The sequence below is a fragment of the Heterodontus francisci genome, chromosome 6 (assembly GCF_036365525.1).
Source record: "Heterodontus francisci isolate sHetFra1 chromosome 6, sHetFra1.hap1, whole genome shotgun sequence".
Classification (NCBI taxonomy): domain Eukaryota; kingdom Metazoa; phylum Chordata; class Chondrichthyes; order Heterodontiformes; family Heterodontidae; genus Heterodontus; species Heterodontus francisci.
In genome coordinates, this window is record NC_090376.1 from 17391804 (window position 1) to 17417022 (window position 25219).

At 45.9% G+C, this 25219-nt stretch overlaps 1 pseudogene; it reads right to left on the reverse strand.

The window, feature by feature from the left end:
- Nucleotides 1-324: 324 nt before the first annotated feature.
- Nucleotides 325-433, reverse strand: LOC137371624 (U2 spliceosomal RNA; annotated as a pseudogene).
- Nucleotides 434-25219: the final 24786 nt, after the last annotated feature.

A 25219-nucleotide genomic window follows, 5' to 3' on the forward strand; every position in this document is an offset into this window, starting at 1 on the left:
CAGTCCCGTGGTGACGGAAGCGTGAAGAGCGGCTCCGCTGTAAGGATCGACAGTGGCGCCCGGTCCCCTTTCTCCTTGAACGCCTTCAGGAACTTGATGCATCCCGCCAAGTTCCGGAACGTCACGTCGAAGTATCCACTGCTGGGGAAATCCTGCAGGCAGAAGACGTCCGTTGCTTGAAATTCGCAGCAATCGAAGAGAATTTTCTTGATGAAGAAGGTGCGATTGACCGGTGCATCTCCTTCCTTGTCCTTCACGACCACCCGAACGGTGTTCCGCACTCCCTGGCCCGAAGCTCGAAGATTGGTTATAGCCATTTTACTCAAAGCTTCCCCCAGATCGAAAGGCAATGATCATGGTCTCTTCTCAATCAAATAAGCACTGATAAGAACAGATGCTACACTTGGTCTTAGCCAAAAGGCCGAGAAGCGAGCATATTTTTTTTTTATTTCCAAAATATACTTTATTCATAAAAATCTGTAAAAATTACATTGCCAAACAGTTTCAAACAGCACCAAAAAATACAAACATTGCAAGGGAGATCAGTTTCCTTCAATACTGTCATGAGTTTCTTCACAACCCTTCCATTTCACAATTGTCATGCCAATTACAGTTTTACATTTACAGCAAATGAAAATATTAACGATACAGTTCGAGGGGTTTCCCATGGATCCAGCCCCTCAGTTCAGCTTGGTGGGGGGACCTTACACTGTGGTCTTTCCCCATTGAGACTTTGCTGGGGCTGCCCCAAGCTTTAGTGCGTCCCTCAGCACGTAGTCCTGGACCTTGGAATGTGCCAGTCTGCAACATTCGGTGGTGGACAACTATTTGCGCTGGAAGACCAGCAAGTTTCGGGCAGACCAAAGGGCGTCTTTCACCTAATTGATGGTCCTCCAGCAGCAGTTGATGTTTGTCTTGGTGTGCGTCCCTGGGAACAGCCCTTAGAGCACAGACTCCTGTGTTACAGAGCTGCTTGGGATGAACCTCGATAAATACCACTGCATCTCTTTCCACACCTGCTTTGCGAAGACACATTCCAGGCGGAGGTGGGCAACCGTCTCTTCCCCACCACAGCCACTGCGGGGGCATTGTGCGGAGGGGGCGAGACTTCGGGTGTGCAGGAAGGATCTGACGGGGAGGGCCCTTCTCACCACCAGCCAAGCTACGTCTTGGTGCTTGTTTGAAAGTTCTGGTGATGAGGCATTCCGCCAAATGACTTTGACGGTCTGCTCTGGGAACCATCCGACAGGATCCACCATCTCCTTTTCCCGTAGGGCCTTGAGGACATTCCGTGCAGACCACTGCCTGATGGACCGGTGGTCAAAGGTGTTTTTCCGCAGAAACTGCTCCACGAAGGATAGGTGGTACGGCACGGCCCAACTGCATGGAGCGTTCCGCGGCAATGTGCCCAGGCCCATCCTTCGCAACACCGGGGACAGACGGAACCTCAGCACGTAGTGACACTTGGACTTACGTACTGGAGATCGACACACAGCTTGATGCAGCCGCACACGAAGGTGGTCATCAGGATGAGGGCCACATTGGGTACATTTTTCCCGCCCTTGTCCAGAGATTTGAACATCGTGTCCCTCCGGACCCGGTCCATTTTAGATCCCCAGATGAAGCGGAAAATGGCTCGGGTGAATGAGAAAAGCGAACATATTTTTTTTTAATTTCCAAAATATACTTTATTCATAAAAATCTGCAAAAATTACATTGCCAAACAGTTTCAAACAGCACCAAAAAATACAAACATTGCAAGGGAGATCAGTTTCCTTCTACAACAAAAACAAGAAATGCTGGATTCACTCAGCAGGTCTGGCAGCATCTGTGGAAAGAGAAGCAGAGTTAACGTTTCGGGTCAGTGACCCTTCTTCGGAAGTTTCCTTCTATACTATCATGAGTTTCTTCACAACGCTTCCATTTCACTACTGTTATGCCAATTACAGTTTCACATTTACAGCTAACAAAAATATCAACAACACAGTTTGAGAGATTCCCCATGGACCCAGCCCCTCAGTTCAGCTTGGTGGGGGGTCCTTACACAGTGGTCTTTCCCCATTGAGCCTTTGCTGCAGCTGCCCCAAGTTTTAGTGCATCCCTCAGCACATAGTCCTGGACCTTAGAATGTGCCAGTCTGCAACATTTAGTAGTAGACAACACTTCACACTAGAAGACCAGTTTGTACTCTGAATGCAAACAAATGCCATTTAACCGGGGTCCATTACTTCTAGCTCCCACCTCACACTCACACCGACCATCTATAATTGGACAGATATCATGGAAGTGACGCACTAATTGATCGCCACCCGAAAAACGCTGATGCTCGGCGCACTCCGACCTCCTCTGGGGTCGGCATCAGGGTGCCAACAAGATCAATAAAATCCAGCCCATGCAAATGTTCAAAAAAAGGAGGGATTAAACCTGCCAATTACAGACCAGTTAGCCTAACGCCTGTGATGGGAAAATGTTTAGAGACAATAATCCAGGGAAAAGCTAATTGGCCATTGGAAAATATGTGCTAATAAATGAAAGTCAGCACGGATTTGCTAAAGGAAGATCATGTTTAATGATCTGGTTGAATTATTTAATGAAGTAATGGAAAGAGTTGATGTGGGCAATGCTGTGTATATGGACTTCCAAAGGGTGTTTGATAAAGTATCACACAATAGACTTGTTTGCAAAAGTAAAGTCCATAGAATTAAAAGTACAGTGGCTGCATGAATACAAAATTGGCTAAAGCACAGAAAGCAGAGAGTAGTAGTAAACGGTTGTATTTCAGACAAGTGGAAAGTTTACAGTGATGTTCCCCAGGGGTTGGTATTAGGACCACTTCTCTTTTTCATACGTATTAATGGCTTGGACTTGCGTATAGGGAGTATAATCGCAAAGTTTGCAGATGACGTGAAACTCATAAATGTAGTAAATAATGAGGAAGATAGTAACAGACTTCAGGACGATATAGACAGACTGATGAAATGGGCAGCCACATATCAGATGAAATTAATACAAAGAAGTGTGAAGTTGTACATTTTGATAGGAAGTATCAGGGGAAGCAATATAAACTCAATGATACAATTTTAAAGGGGTACAGGAACAGAGGGACCTGGGTGCATGTATACAAATCTTTAAAAGTGGTAGATAAGTTGAAAAAAACTTTTTGAAAAAGCATTAGGGATCTTTGGCCTTATTAATAGAGGGATAGGATGCAAAAGCAAGGAAGTTATGCTAACTATTATAAATCATTGGGTAGGCCTCAGCTGGAGCAATTGTGTTCAATTCTGGGCACCTCACTTTAGATAGAGAGTGTTCAGAAGAGATTTGCTACGATAGTCACAGTCATGAGGGACTTCCAGTTATGTGGAGTGAGTGGAGAAGTTGGGGTTGTTCTCCTTAGAGCAGCCAAGATTAAGAGGAGATTTGATAGACATGTTCAATTTAATACAGCAAATAAGGAAGAACTGTTTCAAATGGCAGAAGATTCAGTAACCAGACCACACAGATTTAAGGCAAGAGAACAAGAGGCGGCATGAGGAAAACATTCCTTCTGTCGTGCGTTATTGTGAGGCACTGCCTGAAAGGGTGATGGAAGCAGATTTAACAATAAATTTCAAAAGGGAACTGGATAACTTTTTGAAGCAAAAGCATTTTATAGGGGAAAGAGTAGGGGAGTGAGACTAATTGAATGGCTCTACCAAAGAGCCAGTCCAGCCATGATGGGCCAAATGCCCTTCTTCTGTGCTGTATCATTTTATGATTTCATGGCTGTATGATTAACGTCTATCAATAAGCCAATAGCAGACACAGTCATGAGGTAAATAAACCCTATATGGTGCAAAGCTTTGTGAACCAATGTCACATTTTTCCTCTTAAGTATGCTACAAATACCACACATCATGCCTCGAATTGCTTACATACTGTATCATAAAATATAATTTTCTGAAAGAAATCTATCAAATGTGTCTTTGAATGAATCAATGCCACCTTCTTCCAATGCCTCCCTAGGCAAAGATAAAGATAAATGGTTAATATCTTAGCAGCACGATTCATACTTAAACTAGCTAAAAATAAAGGTTCCGTTAATTTATACCACATGAATACATTGCTATTCACATGGTTGCAAGGCATCACCCAGTGCGATATTGAACCACATAGACCACGAAAGTCCAAAATGCTCACAAACTCTGTCTGTGCTGAGACAACTCATCTCAGTCAAACTAGCAAGCAAAATTAGTGAGATCTTCAACTTCCCACCTCTGGTCACTAATCAGTAATCACTGTTCAAAATAGTGTGCATGTGAATGTTGCATGAGGGGTTGAGCAAGCTTAGCCATGAAGCACTTCATGGTCTGTCCTACTATCTCAAATAAGAAAGGAACTTGCATTCATAAAGCTCCTTTCATAACATCAGGACGTTTCAAAGCACTAAACTGCCAACGAAGTACTTTTGAAGTGTCATCACTGTTGTAATGTAAGAAATGCAGCAGCCAATTCCCCACAAACAGTACTGAGATAATGACCAGCTAATCTATTTTAGTGGTATTAGTTGAAGGATAAATATTAACCCTGACAATTGGGGATAATGATAGGGGATAACTCCCCTTTTCTTCTTCAAAAGAGCTCCAAGGGATCTGTTATGTCCATGTACAAGGGCAGAAGGGGCCTTGGTTTAATGTCACCTAAAAATATGGCACCTCCGACAGTGCAGCTCTCCCTCAGTACTGCACTGAAGTACTGAAATAAAGTGCTGAAGGACTGGAAGAACAGACAGCAAAAGGCTTCTTTCAAAATCCCTTTCCAGTGGCTGACTATAAGGAAGCTTTCATTATAGAATCATAGAACAAATCATAATACAGAAGGGGCCCTCCCAGCCCTTTGCAAGAGCTATCCAATTAGTCCCACTCCCCTACTCTTTCCCCATAGCCCTGCACATTTTTAGCCTTCAAGTATTTAATCAATTCTCTTTTGAAAGTTATTATTGAATCTGCTACCACCACACTTTCAGGCAATGAATTCCTGAATCATAATAACTTGCTGCGTAAAATATTTTTTCCTCATGTTGCCTGTGGTTCTTTTGCCAATTACCTTAAAGCTGTGCCCTCTGGTTACCGACCCTTCAGCCATTGGAGACAGTTTCTCCTTATTTAGTCTGTTAAAAGCCTTCATGATTTTGAACACCTCTGTTAAATCTCCCCTTAACTTTCTAAGGAGAATAATCACAGCTTCTCCAGTCTCTCCACATAACTGAAGTCACTCACATTCCTAGCACAGTTCTAATAATTGATCTTTGCTACACCGTCACTAAGACTTTAATATCTTTCCTAAAGTGTGGGGTCCAGAACTGAACACATGCTCCAGCTCAGGCCTAACCAGTGTTTTGTAAAGACTGAGCAGATGCCAAACTGCACGACGTCTTCAGCAAACCTGCAGACGGAGCGCAGCGCAGATACACATGGTCAAGATCGGACGGGTCTGCCCGTTCCAGGATTGACTTCCTGTTTGTTTCCCGTGCTGTCACGGTCGGATCCACCGACGTCAAGCCGGTGTTCTTCTCCGACCACTGCCTCTTACTGGCCGACTGTCACTTACAGGACGACCAGCGGGTTGGCAGAGGGACGTGGAAGCTCAATGCGACACTGCTGACCCCAGAGAACGTTGAGGAACTCAAAAGGGATTACAATGATTGGAGGACCGTGAAACCCCTCTATGAGTCTCCAGTTCACTGGTGGGAAGCGATTAAGGAGAACATCAAGAGGTTCTTCATCCACAAAGGTGTTCAGAAGGCGAGAGAGAGACAGAGGGAACTGTCCCGACTCCAGAAAATTATGCAAAATCTACTCCGGTTGCAGTCAATGGGGGTCGAGGTCAAGGAGGACCTCCAAGAGGTGAAGAGCCAGCAGGCCTCGCTCTTTGCCAAGGAGGCCTCCAAGATCATCTTCCGGTCCAGAGTCCGCTCCATCGAGCAGGATGAGACGTGCTCGCGTTACTTCTTCCAAAAGGTACACAGAGAGAGCTCTGTTATCAGCAGCCTGAAGGAAGAAGATGGCTCGGTAACGTCTTCGCAGTCCGACATACTAAGGATCAGCAAATCCTTTTATGCTGGGCTGTATGACGCGAAGCCCACAGACAGCAGAGCCTCCCAGTCCTTCCTGTCATCTATCACAGAGGTCTTAGATGACAGCAGGAGGGAGGGGCTGGACAAGCCGCTAACTCTGGACGAGCTGACAAAGGCCGTCGAGTCTTTCGAGGCGAGTAAAACTCCCGGGAGCGACGGCTTACCGGTCGAGTTGTACTCGGCCCTGTCGGACTGGGTCGTCCCGGACCTGCTGGAAGTATACGAGAGTATGCTCCTGGCCGGTAGCATGTCAGAATCCATGAGAAAAGGCATCATCACCCTCATTTACAAGCAGAAGGGGGAGAGGGTAGAAATCAGAAATTGGCGGCCCATCTCACTGCTTAATGTTGATTACAAGATTCTGTCCAAAGTCATAGCCAGTCGAGTCAAGTCTGCTCTGGAGCTGGTGATTCACCCCGATCAGACCTGTACTGTACCCGGCAGGAAGATCTCTGATAGCCTCGCGCTACTCAGGGATACGATCGCCTACGTACGGGACAGGAGGGTGGACACCTGCCTCATCAGCCTGGACCAGGAGAAGGCCTTTGACAGGATATCGCACACCTACATGATGGACGTGCTTTCCAAAATGGGGTTTGGGGAGGGAATCTGCAATTGGATCCAACTGCTCTACACAAACATCAGTAGCGCAGTGTCAATCAACGGGTGGGAATCTGAAAGTTTCCCGATCAAATCTGGAGTCAGACAGGGCTGTCCTCTGTCCCCGGTCTTGTTTGTTTGCTGTATTGAACCCTTTGCTGAGTCTATTAGGAAGGATGCGAGCATAAGAGGGGTGACAATCCCAGGCAGCGGAGGCACTCAGGTCAAAACCTCCCTGTACATGGATGACGTCGCCGTCTTCTGCTCGGATCCGCTGTCCGTGCGCAGACTGATGAGCATCTGCGACCAGTTCGAACTGGCGTCGGGAGCCAAAGTTAACCACGGCAAGAGCGAGGCCATGTTCTTTGGGAACTGGGCTGACCGATCCTTTGTCCCCTTCACCGTCAGGTCAGATTACCTGAAGGTGCTGGGGATATGGTTCGGAAGTGCCGGGGCGTGCACCAAAACATGGGAGGAGCGAGTAGCCAAGGTACGACAAAAGTTGGGCATGTGGGGGCAGCGATCTCTCTCCATTGTGGGTAAGAACCTGGTCATCAGGTGCGAGGCGCTCACGTTGTTGCTCTACGTGGCGCAGGTCTGGCCCATACCCCACTCCTGCGCCGTGGCAGTCACCCGAGCCATTTTCCGCTTCGTCTGGGGATCTAAAATGGACCGGGTCCGGAGGGACACGATGTTCAAATCTCTGGACATGGGCGGGAAAAATGTACCCAACGTGGCCCTCATCCTGATGACCACCTTCGTGTGCGGCTGCATCAAGCTGTGTGTAGACCTCCAGTACGCAAACTCCAAGTGTCACTACGTGCTGAGGTTCTATCTGTCCCCGGTGTTGCGAAGGATGGGCCTGGTCACATTGCCGCGGAACGCACCATGCAGTTGGGCGGCGCCGTACCACCTATCCTTCGTGGAGCAGTTTCTGCGGAAAAACACCTTTGACCACCGGTCCATCAGGCAGTGGTCTGCACGGAATGTCCTCAAGGCCCTACGGGAAAAGGAAACGGTGGATCCTGTCAGATGGTTCCCCGAGCAGACCGTCAAAGTCATTTGGCGGAATGCCTCATCACCAGAACTTTCAAACAAGCACCAAGACGTAGCTTGGCTGGTGGTGAGAAGGGCCCTCCCCGTCAGATCCTTCATGCACACCCGAAGTCTTGCCCCCTCCGCACAGTGCCCCCGCGTTGGCTGTGGTGGGGAAGAGACGGTCGCCCACCTCCTCCTGGAATGTGCCTTTGCAAAGCAGGTGTGGAAAGAGATGCAGTGGTTTTTGTCAAGGTTCATCCCAAGCAGCTCTGTAACACAGGAGTCTGTGCTCTACGGGCTGTTCCCAGGGACGCACACCGAGACAAACATCAACTGCTGCTGGAGGACTATCAATTCGGTGAAAGACGCCCTTTGGTCTGCCCGAAACTTGCTGGTCTTCCAGCGCAAAGAGTTGTCCACCACCGAATGTTGCAGACTGGCACATTCCAAGGGCCAGGACTACGTGCTGAGGGACGCACTAAAGCTTGGGGCAGCCGCAGCAAAGGCTCAATGGGGAAAGACCACAGTGTAAGGTTCCCCCACCAAGCTAGACTGAGGGACTGGATCCATGGGAAACCCCTCGAACTGTATCGTTAATATTCTCAATTGCTGTAAATGTAAAACTGTAATTGACATGACAATTGTGAAACGGAAGGGTTGGGAAGAAACTCATGACAGTATTGAAGGAAACTGATCTCCCTTGCAATGTTTGTATTTTTTGGTGCTGTTTGGAAACTGTTTGGCAATGTAATTTTTACAGATTTTTATGAATAAAGTATATTTTGGAAATAAAAAAAAAAAACTTCTTTGCTCTTGTACTCTATTAATGAAGCCAAGGATCCCTATTGCTTCTTTAAAAGCCTTCATAAATTTTCCTGACACCTTCAAAGACATGTGTACAAACACCCACAGGTCTCTCAGTTCCTGCACCTGCTTTAAAATTGATCATTGAATTAGTCTTGGGGCTGGTCACTGACTCAGAGGTAGTTTGTGGTGCGGGATGAAAAAAGAGGAAATGCATAATGCGTAAATATAACATAAAAAGGCGTTTGGTTGTTTTGTTAATTCTGAGGTCTAGTGAAACCATTAACCCCCTCCTTCCTCAACTGGCTGCACCAGACAACGTTGGTCCTGTTTATCAAATCAAAAGGAAATGCTGGAGGTCTGCAATAAAAATGGGAAAAATGTTGGAAATACTTAGCAAGTATTCAGTACTCTCTGGGAGTATAGCAACCTCACTATCTGTGCTGTGAGAGTGGCAACCCCTCTGAAGGGTGCAGTCTAAAGCAAATCCATGGCACCATAGGGCAAATGACTGAACAGGGAAGTGCAATGATGCAGTTGTCAAAAGGTACTGGATAGTCACGAGTATCGACAGGCACTTTGACCACAGACCTGAGTCATGCATGATGTGCTATGTCCCTGGTGTCAGGGGAAATGATGCTACAGAACAAGCACTACAACCTTCTGTGTGGTGAGGTGGGAGGGAGGTGAATGGGAACAACCAGAAGTCATGTTCCACGTTGGAACAGATGGCATAGGAAAGAACAAATTGTCGAACAGTCAGAATTTCAGGTGCTATGTAGGAGACGCAAACCTGAGAAGTATGTGACGGAAACAACACCTGCCAAATGGAAACATATTAACTTTGGCATATGGAACACTATTTGAACGTTTACTGGACATTGAACATAACACAGAGCAGTGGCTGAAAACATGGCTGCACATTTGCATTCTGAGAGACAGTTGAATAGCGAGACAATAGGAGTGCTCCCTGTATCAATTAGCCAGATGGGTTTTGTCAATAGTGATGATCAAAAAACATTGAGGGTCATTGTCTGTGTCAGAGCCAGCATTCCACCATCACCACCACCCTTACCCCCCACCTCACACTGAGTGTGACTAGTAAGCTTTGAAGAATCAACAACTCTCACAGGTGATGCTGTGTCAAACAATGAGCTAGCCACATGACTAACCTGCTGGACAACCTGCGAATTGATTAATTGTGCATCACAGTAAAGTTTTTGATAGACCAATTCTGAAGAACAAAGAGAAGCAAGGTCTCTCTCTCTCTCTCTCTCTCTCTGTCACTCTCTCACACAAAGTTCCAGGGACCCACAGAAGCAACTTAATCCTCAAGCCAGAAGACCTCTGCAGCCTTCTGGTACCATCTAAACAAGTTTAAAAGTGTACACTGTGCCCCAATGAGAACGGCAAGACTTAACTTCAATCAAAGACATCACAGCAAAACTAAAAAACAGTAACTGAATTCCACCTACTACTTCAAACCTCCCCCCTTTGATTCTTTCTTCTCCTCTGTAATCTATTTGTGTGTGTGTTTATTGCATATGCATGTTAGCATGGTTACGTCGCATATTTTTAGTAGTTTTAACTGAGTTAGAGTGTTAGGGTTAATAAACTTACACCTTTCCTGTTTAAACCTGAGAAAATCTGTTTGATTGATTCCTTTACAATTACAACTAGAGAGCAGTGAGCAAGGACTCACTGAGGGGAAGCTAAAAACAGTGTTTTAAAGGTTAAACCCTGTTACGGCCAAACCAGGAAAGGGCCGAGAGGGGAGCCTGGGACCAATTCCTCACCTGGTTGGAACAAGTATAATAAACATAGAGGAAGATAGTAGCAGAATTCAGGAGGACAGTGGGTAATGAAGTGCATGGGATCCTGGGCTTTATAAATAGGGGCATAGAGTACAAAAACAAGGAAGCTATGATAAACCTTTATAAAACACTGGTTCAGCCTCAGCTGGCGCATTGTGTCCAATTCTGGGCACCACATTTTCGGAAGGACATGAAGGCATTAGAGAGGATGCAGAAAAGTTTCATGTGAATGTTTTTAGTTTTAGTTTAGTGATACAGCACTGAAACAGGCCCTTCGGCCCACCGAGTCTGTGCCGACCATCAACCACCCATTTATACTAATGCTACACTAATTCCATATTCCTACCACATCCCCACCTGTCCCCTATATTTCCCTACCACCTACCTATACTAGGGGCAGTTTTTATAATGGCCAATTTACCTATCAACCTGCAAGTCTTTGGCATGTGGGAGGAAACCGGAGCACCCGGAGGAAGCCCACGCAGACACAGGGAGAACTTGCAAACTCCACACAGGCAGTACCCAGAATTGAACCCGGGTCGCTGGAGCTGTGAGGCTGCGGTGCTAACCACTGCGCCACTGTGCCGCCCTGTTCTGTGGATTAGAGAAGGTGGGTCTGTTCTCCTTGGAGAAGAGAAGGTTGAGAGGAGATTAGATAGAGGTGTTCAAAATCATGAGGGGTCTGGACAGAGTAGATGGGAAAAACTGTTCCTGTTGGCGGAAAGAACCCGGAACCAGAGGACATCGATTTAAGGTGATTGGCAGAAGAAGCAACAGTGACATGAGGGAAAACGTTTTTACGCAGTGAGTGGTTAAGATCTGGATTGCACTGTCTCAGAGTGTAGTGGAGGCAAATTCAATCGAGACCTTTAAAAGAGAACTTTTTAATAATCTGAAGAGAAAAAATTTGCAGGGCTATAGGGAAAAGGCAGGGGAGTGGGGCTATCAAATGTCACCCTCCAGCCTATGCCCATCTTAACCTGGCACTGCTGAACATAAATGGCATAAAAGCTCCCTTCCACTAGTGTTACTTAATTTTCTGACTGCTGGTCTAATTGCATGCGTTTTTAGAGCTTTCCTATAGTTGCCTAAGGTTTCAATAGTCTAGAGAGAATGTATGGCAAGTACTGAAGTGCTTTTGTCTTAATTTAAAAGGTTGTGCTGAAACAAGTTTTCAGACATGGGTAGCCTGGTGGCATTTCTCTTGGAATTGAGCATGCCTGGGAGAATGAACAGAGGTCAAGCAGAGCGGGGCAAGCTGCTAGAAGAGGGAGGAGGAGAGGGAGAAGAGCTCTCAGCAGGAGGGTATTTAGGGAACAATTCTCTTACCTCAACTTCAGTGAGGACCAATGCTTGAGACATCTTCACTTCACTAAAGATGTTGAGATTGAAATCTGCCAACTGCTGCAACCATGTAGGAGGGCAAGGACCGTCTTGCCTGTGGCTGTCAAGTTGACTGTAGCTCTTAACTTTTATGCATCTGGCTCCTTCCAAGCTGCTGCTGGAGATGCAAACAACATCTCAGTGTTGCCATTTCTCTGAATTATCAGAGCATGGATTCAGTTCATAAATAAATCCCTCCACTTTCAGCACCTCTGCTTTAAGAGGTGCAGGCTGCCTTTAAGTAGCCCTAACCACTTGTAATATTTTGTCCCCCTGCTGATGTGTGCAGCTAGTGAACAGCGCAAGTAGCACTGGCTGTATGCAGCAATTGTGCAAAGCAGCAGGCAGCAGGCATTTACCATGCTAACTGCAATGCAATGAAAGGGCGCACACTGCGACCCACATACTTGTTTTCACCCCCACTGAGCACAAAATCAGGGAAGTTATGCTAAACCTTTATAAATCACTGGTTAGGCCCCAGCTGGGAAAAAACCTAAACAAAGCTGGGCACCACACTTTAGCAAGGATGTCAAGGCCTTGGAAAGGGTGCAGAAGTGATTTGCAAGAATGGTACCAGGGGTGAGGGACTTCTGTTATGTGAAGAGACTGGAGAAACTGGGATTATTCTTAGAGCAGACAAGGTTAAGAGGAGATTAAATAGAGATGTTCAAAATTATGGAAAGTTTTGATCGAGTAAATAGGAGAAATTTCTTTCATTGGCAGGAGGGTCAGTAACCAGAGGACACAGATTTAAGGTAATTGGCAAAAGAGGGGGGAAGAGGTGATTTCTTTTTTACACAGCGAGTTGTTGTGATCAGGAATGCACTGCCTGAAAGGGTGGTGGAAACAGATTCAATAATAACTTACAAAAGAGAATTGGATAAGTACTTCAAAAGAAAAACACTGGATTGCTCTTTAACAGAGCTGGCACAGGCATGATGGGCCAAATGGCCCATAACAATGGGGAAATAGTGAAGAAAGGTCATGCTGGTACTATAGTACTCTAGACAAGCCATATATTGAGCACTGTTTCTGGTTCTTGTCAGGACTGAAGGGAAACATTCAAGCACTGGAAAAAACACATAATTCATTCCTAGCATTGGAGCACTGAGTTATGACTGTGGAGAAACTTGAGCTTTTCCTCCTTGAGAGAAGACAATGGTGAGGCAACCTTGCTGAGATATATGAAATAGTAAACAATATCGAAGAAGTAAATCCAAAATAGCACTTCAAATTACACCATGAGCATAGAACAAAGGGACATAGAGTCAAACCGACAGAGGGCAAATTTAGGACTATTATTAGTGATCAATGCACCAAATAGTCTACTGGGTAGGGTAGTGCAGTTAAAACGTTTGGAATTATGTAACAATCAACTTGGTGCTGTGATTAGGGAAAGATGAGGAACTGTAGAGTCTTTCAGAATGGATCAGTTATTGTTATGCGGTCTTCCTCATCCATATTCCTGCTATGATATTTTAAATATGTTTCTCTGATTATTTTATCAATTGAATATGTTTACTAAACAAATAGCTGCAGATGCTGGAAATCAGAATATGCTGGGAGCATTCAGCAGATCAGTGAGTACTTGTGGAAAGAACAGACAAAATATTATTTCAGAGAAAAGCATTCGTGAACATGTAAGGGTTTTTGATGAAGTTTTGGATGAAATATTAATTTGTCTGCTTTCACCACAGATGTTGACGGAACCGCTGAGTGTTTCCTGTATGTTCTATTTTTGTTTCAAATGTAGTTATTACATGTTTATACAGAAATCCTTAGAGAGGATCTTGCCCCTAGTTTGCTCCCTGGTGTTTTTGGTACTAGCTAACCACAACTAGGCTACTTCAGTTCATGTCAGTACCCCGGGGTTTGAAAAGAGGTCAAATCAACCAGTGTTCCTGTCACTGATCATGATCAGCAACTCCTGTTTAAAAAGCATGTGTGTGGATGTCGTTGGATGGGCAAGGGGATTGGGTTTAATGGTGATGGTGCCAATGGTCAAACAGCATAGTGACACACATTGCCTGGACTCACACATGGAGAATTGGCTTCTTGGATGAGATATGAAGAGCAAACAGGAGCTGTGGAACTGCACTCCATAAGGAATCAATGACTTCAGAGGAAGAAGGAAGTGAAGATCCCTGACTGAAAACTGAAGAAGAATCTTGTTTGACCAACTTGATCGAATTTTTTGAAGAAGTAACAAGGAAGATAGATGAGGGTAGTGCAGTTGATGTGGTCTACATGGATTTTAGCAAGGCTTTTGACAAGGTCCCACATGCAGACTGGTTAAAAAATAAAATCCCATGGGATCCAGAGAAATGCAGCAAGGTGGAGACAAAATTGGCTCAGTGGCAGGAAACAAAGGGTAATTGTTGACAGGTGTTTTAACGAATGGAGGGCTGTTTCCAGTGGTGTTCCATACGGCTCAGTATAGGATCCCCTGCTTTTTGTGATATATATTAACGCTTTGGACGTAAATGTAGGGGCATGATCAAGAAGTTTGCAGATGACACAAAGATTGGCCGGATGGTAGATAGCAAGAAGGATAACGTAGGCTGCAGGAAGATATTGATGGTTTGGTCAGATGGGTAGAAAAGTGGCAAATGAAATTCAACCTGGAGAAGTGTGGGGCAATGCATTTGGGAAGGTCATACAAGGCAAAGGAATACACGTTTAATGGGAAAATACTGAGAAGTGTAGAGGAAGTGACGGACCTGGGAGTGAATGTCCACAGATCCCTGAAGGTAGCAGGACAGGTTGATAAGGTGGTTAAGAAGGTATATGGAATCCTTTCCTTTATTAGCAGAGGTATAGAATATAAGATCGGGAAGGTTATGCTGGAACTGTATAACTCATTAGTTAGGCCAAAACTTGAGTACTGTGTGCATTTCTGGTCACCTCATTACAGAAAGTATGTAATTGCACTAGAGAGAGTATGAAGGAGATTTATGAGGATGCTGCCAGGACTGGAAAAATGCAGCTATGAGGAAGGATTGGATCGGCTGGGGTTGTTCTCCTTGGAACAGAGAAGGCTGAGGGAAGATCTGGTTGAAATGTACAACATTCTGAGGGGCCAGAATAGACTGGAGATGAAGGGTCTATTCACCTTAGCAGAAAGGTCAGTGACTAGGGGGCATAGATTTAAAGTGATTGGTTGAAAAATTAGAGGGGAGATGAGGAAAAACTTTTTTACCCAGAGGGTGGTGGGGGTCTGGATCTCACTGCCTGAAAGGGTAGTTGAGGCAGAAGCCCTCAATTCATTCAAAAGGAGTCTGGATTTGCACCTCAAGTGCCACAATCTGCAGGGCTACAGACCAAATGCGAGATGGTGGGATCAAAATAGATGGATCATTTTTCAGCCGGCACAGACACAATGGGCCAAGTGGCCTCTTTCTGTAACAAAAACGAGAAATGCTGGAAATACTCAGCAGGTCTGGCAGCATCTGTGGAGAGAGAAACAGAGCTAACGTTTCAGGTCAGTGACCCTTCTTCAGAACTAGCAGATGTTAGAAATGTGAAAGGTTTTAAGCAAGCAAAACAGGGGTGGGGCAAAAGATAACAAAGGAGAAGTATAGACAGGACAAGGTCACAGAGAATAACCGACCAGAAGGTCATGGAGTAAAGGCAAACAATATGTTAATGGTGTGTTGAAAGACAAAGCATGAATACAAATAGGGTGTTAACGGACTGAAAACTGAACAGCAGCCACGAGCTCAAACATGAAAAAAAAAGTGGGTAGGCAAACTGAACAAACTAAGATAAAATAAAATAAACACAAAAAAATATAAAAAAATAAAAAATAATACATAAAAGAAATAAAAAATAACTAAAACTAAAAGTAAAATGGGGGGGCCCCGTCATGCTCTGAAATTATTGAACTCAATGTTCAGTCCGGCAGGCTGTAGCGTGCCTAATCAGTAAATGAGATGCTGTTCCTCGAGCTTGCGTTGATGTCACTGGAACACTGCAGCAATCCCAGGACAGAGATGTGAGAATGAGAGCAGTGGGGGAGTATTGAAATGGCAAGCAACCAGAAGCTCGGGGTTATGCTTTCGGAATAAGTGGAGGTGTTCTGCAAAGCAGTCACCCAGTGTGCATTTGGTCTCCCCAATGTAGAGGAGATCATATTGTGAGCAGCGAATACAGTATACTACATTGAAAGAAGTACAAGTAAAATGCTGCTTCACCTGAAAGGAGTGTTTGGGGCCTGGGATAGTGAGGAGAGAGGAGGTAAATGGGTAGGTATTACACATCCTGCGATTGCAGGGGAAGATGCCATGGGACGGGGACAAGGTGGGGGGGTGCTGGTAATGGAGGAGTGGACCAGGGTGTCGCGGAGGGAATGATCCCTTCGGAATACTGACAGGGGAAGGGTGGGGAAGATGCATTTGGTAGTGGTATCACGCTGGGGGTGGCAGAAATGGTGGAAGATGATCCTTTGGATATGGAGGCTGATGGGGTGGAAAGTGAGGACAAAAGGGGAACCCTGTTGTGGTTCTGGGAGGGAGGGGAAAGGTGAGGGTAGAGGTGCGGGAAATGAGCCGGACACGGTTGAGGACCCTGTCAACTACAGTGGGGGGGAATCCTTGGTTGAGATAAAAGGAAGACAATTCAGAAGTGCTGGCATGGAAGGTAGCATCATCAGAGCAGATGTGTTGGAGATGGAGAAACTGGGAGAATGGAATGGAGTCCTTACAGGAGGTAGGGTGTGAAGAAGTACAGTCGAGGTAGCTGTGGGAGTTGGTGGGCTTATAATGAATATTAGTAGACAGCCTATCTCCAGAGATGGAGACAGGGAAGTCGAGGAAGGGAAGGGAAGTGTCGGAGATGGACCATGTAAAGGTGAGAGAAGGGTGGAAATTAGAAGCAAAGTTGATAAAGTTTTCCAGTTCGCGGTGGGAGCAGGAAACGGCACCGATACAGTCATCAATGTACTGGGAAAAGAGTTGGGGGAGAGGGCCTGAGTAGGACTGGAACAAGTAATGTTCGACATATCCCACAAAAAGACAGGCATAACTAGGACCCATGCGGGTACCCATAGCAACACCTTTTACTTGAAGTAAGTGAGTGGAGTTGAAGGAGAAGTTATTCAATGTGAGAACAAGTTCAGCCAGGCGGAGGAGGGTGGTGGTGGATGGGAACTGATTGGGCCTCTGTTCAAGGAAGAAGCGGAGAGCCCTCAAACTTTCCTGGTGGGGGATGGAGTTGTAGAGAGATTGGACATCCATTGTGAAGAGGAGGTGGTTGGGCCAGGAAACTTGAAATTGTCAAAATGATGTAGGGCTTCAGAAGAGTCACAGATGTAGGTGGGAAGAGACTGGACTAGTGGTGAAAAGATAGAGTCAAGATAGGAAGAAATAAGTTCAGTGGGACTGGAGCAGGCTGACACAATGGGTGGATTATGGGAAGGAGGTTGCTGTCCGAGGTTGCGGAACTTTGAGGTTGGAGGCTGTAGAGGGAAGATCTCCTGAGGAGATGAGGTCAGTGACAGTCCTGTGGACAGTCGCTTGATGTTCAGTGGTGGGGTCATGGTCCAGGGGGAGGTAGGAAGAAGTGTCTGAAAGTTGGCGCTGAGCCTCTACAAGGCAGAGGTTGGTACGCCATACAACAGCACCACCCTTATCTGCAGGTTTGATGACAATGTTGGGGTTAGACCTGAGAGAACGGAGTGCCTCAAGTTCAGAGGGGGACAGTGAGTGAGTGAGTGAGGGGAGCAGAGAAATTGAGATGACCAATGTCTCGCCGACAGTTTTCAATGAAAAGATCAAGAGCGGGTAAGAGGCAAGGAGGAGGAGTCCAGGTAGAGGGAGAATGCTTATGGCGGGTGAATGAGTCTGTTGATCGGGGGGAGGACTCCTGGTCAAAGAAGTGAGCCTGGAGGCGGAGGCGATGGAAGAAGAGCTCAATGTCATGCCGAGCGCGAAATTCATTGAGGTGGGGACGTAAGGGGATAAAACTGATTCCTTTGCCGAGTACTGAACGTTCAGCGTCAGAGAGGGGGAGGTCAGACGGTTTAGTGAATGCACGGCAAGGGGTCAGATCAGAAGGGGTGGGGTCAGAGGGAAGTGAAGGGGAAGAAGGATCTGAGGGACATTAGTCCCCATCAGCTGCTGGAGCTTGCGTTCCTTGACACCTGAAAAGAAGAAAAAAAGGTTTTTGTTAATGCGTTGAATAAGATGAAGGATGAACCAGAGAAAGGATTGGCCCACTCAAGGACAAAGGAGGAAAGTTATGCGTGGAGTCAGAGAAAATGGGTGAGATTCTAAACGAGTACTTTGCATCGGTATTCACCGAGGAGAGGGACATGACGGATGTTGAGGTTAGGGATAGATGTTTGATTACTCTAGGTCAAGTCGGCATAAGGAGGGAGGAAGTGTTGGGTATTCTAAAAGGCATTAAGGTGGACAAGTCCCCAGGTCCGGATGGGATCTATCCCAGGTTACTGAGGGAAGCGAGAGAGGAAATAGCTGGGGCCTTAACAGATATCTTTGCAGCATCCTTAAACACGGGTGAGGTCCCGGAGGACTGGAGAATTGCTAATGTTGTCCCCTTGTTTAAGAAGGGTAGCAGGGATAATCCAGGTAATTATAGACCGGTGAGCCTGATGTCAGTAGTAGGGAAGCTGCTGGAGAAGATACTGAGGGATAGGATCTATTCCCATTTGGAAGAAAATGGGCTTATCAGTGATAAGCAACATGGTTTTCTGCAGGGAAGGTCATGTCTTACCAACTTAATAGAATTCTTTGAGGAAGTGACAAAGTTGATTGATGAGGGAAGGGCTGTAGATGTCATATACATGGACTTCAGTAAGGCGTTTGATAAGGTTTCCCATGGTAGGCTGATGGAGAAAGTGAAGTCGCATGGGGTCCAGGGTGTACTAGCTAGATGGATAAAGAACTGGCTGGGCAACAGGAGACAGAGAGTAGTAGTGGAAGGGAGTTTCTCAAAATGGAGACCAGTGTGACCAGTGGTGTTCCACAGGGATCCGTGCTAGGACCACTGTTGTTTGTGATATACATAAATGATTTGGAGGAAAGTATAGGTGGTCTGATTAGCAAGTTTGCAGACAACACTAAGATTGGTGGAGTAGCAGATAGTGAAGGGGACTGTCAGAGAATACAGCAGAATATAGATCGATTGGAGAGTTGGGCAGAGAAATGGCAGATGGAGTTCAATCAAGGCAAATGCGAGGTGATGCATTTTGGAAGATCCAATTCAAGAGTGAACTATACAGTAAATGGAAAAGTCCTGAGGAAAATTGATGTACAGAGAGATTTGGGTGTTCAGGTCCATTGTTCCCTGAAGGTGGCAACGCAGGTCAATAGAGTGGTCAAGAAGGCATACGGCATGCTTTCCTTCATCGGACGGGGTATTGAGTACAAGGGTTGGCAGGTCATGTTACAGTTGTATAAGACTTTGGTTCGGACACATTTGGAATACTGCGTGCAGTTCTGGTCGCCCCATTACCAAAAGGATGTAGATGCTTTGGAGAGGGTGCAGAGGAGATTCACCAGGATGTTGCCTGGTATGGAGGGCGCTAGCTATGAAGAGAGGTTGAGCAGATTAGGATTATTTTCATTAGAAAGACGGAGTTTGAGGGGGGACCTGATTGAGGTGTACAAAATCATGAGAGGTATAGACAGGATGGATAGCAAGAAGCTTTTTCCCAGAGTGGGGGATTCAATTACTAGGGGTCACGAGTTCAAAGTAAGAGGGGAAAAGTTTAGGGGGGATATGCGTGGAAAGTTCTTTACGCAGGGGGTGGTGGGTGCCTGGAACGCGTTGCCAGCGGAGGTGGTAGACGCGGGCACGATAGCGTCTTTTAAGATGTATCTAGACAGATACATGAATGGGCAGGAGGCAAAGAGATACAGACCCTTAGAAAATAGGCGACAGACCCTTAGAAAATAGGCGACATGTTTAGATAGAGGATCTAGATCGGCGCAGGCTTGGAGGGCCGAAGGGCCTGTTCCTGTGCTGTAATTTTCTTTGTTCTTGAAATGAAACTGTGGAGTAGAACTGCTTTGAGATAAGGTGAGGCGGTGCTTCTGGAGAGAGAGGTCGAGTGTGTATATATGGCGGTGCACAGCACTGAGTGTAGATCTCAGGATGCGGCGAGAATAGCAGTCTGAGGAACGTTGTATTTCTCGGAGATACCTGTAATCCTGGGTGGATTCAAAACATGATGGGTGAAACTGCAGTTGGAATCCATGTGGAATAAGTCAGAGCCAGAGACAGTCACTGAGGAAGGAGATGTGGCTGTGAAAATGAGTTTTGGTAGACACTTTATCAAATACCAGGAGGGAAAATTGAAAGCCATGAAGGTGAACAAGGAGACAAACGAAAATCCCGTTGGAGAGAAGAGCAGAACTTCTTCAAAGTAGGTATTCCTGGAAGAGAAGAGGCAGTAAATTAAACACTGAAACAAAAGCAAAATACTGCGGATGCTGGAAATCTGAAATAAAAACAAGAAATGCTGGAAATACTCAGCAGGTCTGGCAGCATCTGTGGAGAGAGAAGCAGAGTTAACATTTCAGGTCAGTGACCCTTCATCAGAACTGGCAGATATTAGAAATGTGAAAGGTTTTAAGCATGTAAAGTGGGGGTGGGGCAGGAGATAACAAAGGAGAAGGTGTAGATAGGCCTCTTTCTGTGCCTTAAACGTTCTATGATTCTCTGATTCTATAATGGAGAAGAACACATGCTGCAATGTTCATGCTAAGATTTGGGCTTAATGTGAACACATATGAATTCATATTCATATGAATTGTCTGCTCTGCCATGATGCTATTTTGTGAACTCACAGGTTTCAATGGAAGGGTTAACTGGATGAGTTGAATGGACATCCTCAACTGTACTGTGTTTTGTTCATTCCTCGAGCAGTCAACAGAACTCCGTTGAAATACACTTCTTAGAATCTTACCAATCATGGCACAGAGGAGTCCATTCAGCCCATCAAGACTGTGTTGGTCCTTTGAAAGAACGATCCAATTAGTCCCACACCTCTGCCCTGCCCCCATAGCCCTGCAAATTTGGCTCCCTCAATTCCCTTTTGAATGTCATTATTGAATCTGCATCCATCACCCCTTCAGGCAGTGCATTTTAGATCACAGCTCATTGCAAAGGAAAAATTCTCGTGTCCTCTGGTTGCCGAGTTCTGTCAAAGTAGAGAATATCATGGTCAGCATTTCTACCATATCCATCTATAGTCCATGTTCATCAAATCATAAAAACCTGGAGATTGAGAACATCTTGAGGTTTTGGATTTTGGAGTTTCATTCAGAGTGAAACCACGACGTTCCCGACAGCGGGAGCGGAAGCTGGTGTAACTTCCGCCTCTGCCATTTTTCTCGTATCCTACGCAATATTATATTTAAATGAACATTGCGGCGATGGGAAAGGGAGGCACATCGATCATGCAGCGAGGACAGTGTTACGACCAGGTGAGGCAGGGGTCCAGGGCTCCCCTCTGAGCCTTTCCCTGGTTTGGCCGTAATAGGGTTTAATTTTTCGAACACCGTGTTCGTAGCCTCCCCTCAGTGAATCCTTGCTTATTGCTCTCTAATTATAATTGCAAAGAAATCAACCAGATAGGTTTTCTCAGATTTAAACAAGAAAGGTGTAAGTTTATTCACCTTAAAACTCGAACTCAGTTAAAACTACTAAGAATACGCAATGTGACGTGAGAGAAGTAAGCAGCTGGCTTTTGACCAGTGGCTGAGGGCTCTTAAAGTGCAGCCCAGCTTTGAAAACCTCAGAGAAGTAATTTTGCTCGAGGAATTTAAAAACTCTCTCCCTTTCCCCATAAAGGCCCATAGGGAAGAACAAAAAGTGGATAGAGTGAGGCAAGCCGCAGTTCTGGCTGATGAGTTTGCTCTAATATTCATGTCGTTTCCCCAGGGGAAAAACTTTCCTAGTCAGCTCCACAAATCCGAAAAGGACTAAGGATGGGAAGGCGTTAGGAGCCCAAGCAGTCATGGGAGAGAAATAAAAGCAGGAGACACAGGATGCCCTCCTCCAGCCAAAAAGGATAGTGCTGTAAGTAGGAGTGAGACCCGGAGACCTGTGTGCTTTCATTGTAATAAGGCGGGTCATCTAAGAGCTGACTGTTGGAAACTACGGGGAAAGCCTGTCGGGTTAATCAGGGCACATCCGCTCAGTGAAGGAGAAGGGACCTTGATTGAAAGCACAGCTGAACAAGCTGTGGCTTTAACTGCAGCAGTAGTAAGGCCCAGGACACATACTGCTGTAGGTGTAGGAACATTTAATAGGATTCCTGAAGGTCATCAGGATTTTGTGTCTGAAGGGAGAGTAACCCCATACCCCACGAGTGGGGCAAGCAAGCCCATAGTAATCCTCAGGGACTAAGGGGCCACTCGATCCCTTTTACTGGGAAAAGGCCTGACCATTCCTCCAGAGGGTGCTGTAAATATCTGAATAATAGTAAATGGTATTGGAGGGCAATGTACGCCTGAAACTACACCGGATACACTTGGAGTGCGACCTAGTTTTGGGACCGGTGACCGTAGGTATTGTCCCTAGTTTGCCTGTGGACAGGGTTGACCTGCTCCTAGGTAATGATTAGATTAGATTCGACGTACAGCACTGAAACAGGCCCTTCGGCCCACCGAGTCTGTGCCGAACATCAACCACCCATTTATACTAATCCTATATTCCTACCAAACATCCCCGCCTGTCCCTATATTTCCCTACCACCTACCTATACTAGTGACAATTTATAATGGCCAATTTACCTACCAACCTGCAAGTCTTTTGGCTTGTGGGAGGAAACCGGAGCACCCGGAGAAAACCCACGCAGACACAGGGAGAACTTGCAAACTCCACACAGGCAGTACCCAGAATCGAACCCGGGTCCCTGCAGCTGTGAGGCTGCAGTGCTAACCACTGCGCCACTGTGATCTGGCAGGGGTGAAGGTGGTAGCTTCCCCAGTAGTGAAAGAGAGACCGCAGGAGGTCAGACAGACAGGGCAGTGGCAGGAGACGGTCCCCTGCAGTTCCCTGAATGAGTAGTGAATCGGGCCTTGAACAAACCAGCTCCCCCAGAAAAAACTGAATTGGCACTGCAGGCAGATAACTATGAGGTCTGTCTGTCTGAGACTTTATTTGGAAAGTTAGAGGACCCAAGGAATGAACTAAATGAATCTTCCCTAGCTGAGGCTTAGCGAGCTGACCCAGTACTGAGAGAATTAGCACAGGCTGCCCAATCTGAAATTGAAGCAGAGGGAGTCCTTGACTGCTACTATTTAAAGAATGAGGTACTGATGAGGAAATAGAGTTCTCCTCACAGATCGAAGACAAAGAGTGGACAGTGGTTCACCAGTTAGTGGTGCTGCAGAGGTACCAGAGAGAAATATTAAGAATGGCCCATGAGATTACAATGGCTGCACATGTCGTTATGCGAAAAACCAAAGCCCACATAAGACAGCAGTCTGACTGGCCAAAACTCCACAAAGATGTGATGGAGTCCTGTCGGAGTTGCCACATGTGCCAGGTTGAGGGGAAACCCTAAGCTACAGTGCAATCTTCACCCCTAAATTCTGTACTGGCATTTGGAGGACCCTCCAGCAGAGGGCTGGTAAATTGTAAGGGACCCCTGCCGAGAACAAAAGGAAACAAGACAGACATAAGACTGGCAAAAAGTTAGAGAGAAAAGGGGGAAAAGGGACAAAGAGGATGGGCTAAAGGAGATCCAAGACGATTCCCAAATAAAACCCCTTAATGTCTGGTCAGCCAACCCCGAAATGTTGGAAAAAGTGCACCCCACATCCTCCTATGTAAATATAGACACCAGAAGCGCCCCACCAGAGTTGCTAACAGCATTTACAGAAACCTACAAAGACAAAGAAAGTCCTCAAGAGGACAGAGAGCTTATGAGGATGATGCCTCACCTAGTCGAAGTGCCGCAGCGGCATGCAGTGCAATCTGGACAACTACATGCAAGCAGGAGTGTCCCAGAGGACAAAGGGAACATTAGCAAAGAATCCCCCCACCCCCCCACAGTCAGTAGAAAAGGGAACCAACCTTACCCTAAAGTGAAAAGCCCTTGCATTACTCATCAGGGCACTGAAAGAGACATCAGAGTGGATCCACCCACAGCTGACTCACATGAGCAGAACTCCAAACCAGGGCTAATTAAATATAACCCTCCCCCTGCAGACCTCAACAGGAACGAAGGCTCCCTAGGCAGTCATGGAAATGTGCAAACTGCAAACCTCCCCAAAAAGCACATGTTTATTGGGATGCCCATTCTCGACATATTGCAGGCTGATAGTGAAGAAAATTTAAACCCCTTAGGCAACACATAACTATCTCAGACACACCTCAAGGGAAAAGGGGCAGTTTAAAGCAGCACTGCTACAAAGGAAAGACAGACTGTAACAATTTTAGAAATTCTGAATGAATGAGAATGATTGAGAGAAATGCATATGTGTTTTCCTGCAACTTTCCCTTCTTTCTATTTTTTATAATGAAATGCTCCCCAGCATTAGTGCTCATTAGGTTTACCCAATCTATATGCAAATTGAACTCACCCATGATTACTGGATTACCCATGCCACATGGTTCTCTAATCTCTTGATTAATACCATGCCCACACTACCACTACTGATTGTGGCCTATTACCAACTCCTACCAATGTTTGCTTCCCCTTGCTGTTTCTTAGCTCCACCCTAACAGATTCCACGTTTTGTTCTACCGATCTGAGATCCTCCTTTACTAATGTACTGATCCCAAAACCTTATTATCAGTGCAACACCACCTCCCTTTCCTTTTTGCCTGTCCTTCCTACATGTCAAATATCCTTGAATATTCAGTTCTCAGTCTTGGTCACCCTGTAGCCATGTTTCTGTTATGGCAATTAGATCATACCCATTTACCTCTATTTGGGCCTTTAAATCATCTACCTTGTTGCAAATGCTGCATGGATTCAGATAGAGTGCCCTTAACCTTGTCTTCTTGACAGTCTTCTGCCTTCTAAGCCTACTTAATGCTTGCCTTCACTTCGCTCGCCACTTTTCTACCTCCTGTTACCAGCGTTACTTCCTTCCAATCTGAGCTGCCCCTCAGGTTCCCATCCCCTTGACAAGTTAGTTTTAAAAAATGAGCAGTATGTTCCAATGAAACCTTCTGCTGCCAGTCAGCGTACCTATCCAGGCAATGTGCAGTCTTCTTTTCTGTACCTTAGAAATGCAGCCAGGTTGAGTATCCATCCACAATCATCTGTCTCCTCCCACTTTCCTTACAATCCTTCATTGGCCCCGTCTCCATTATCACTCGAGAAAATGGCGCGTGTGCAATTTAAGGCAAGTCTCCCCATCTTCCAACCTCTTCCTGCCACCTTCCAGCCTGAACCCATCACCCTTGACCCACCCTTAACCTTAAACCTTCACTCCATTACTATTGAACCTCCCCATTTACAATGCAGTATCACAATCAATTT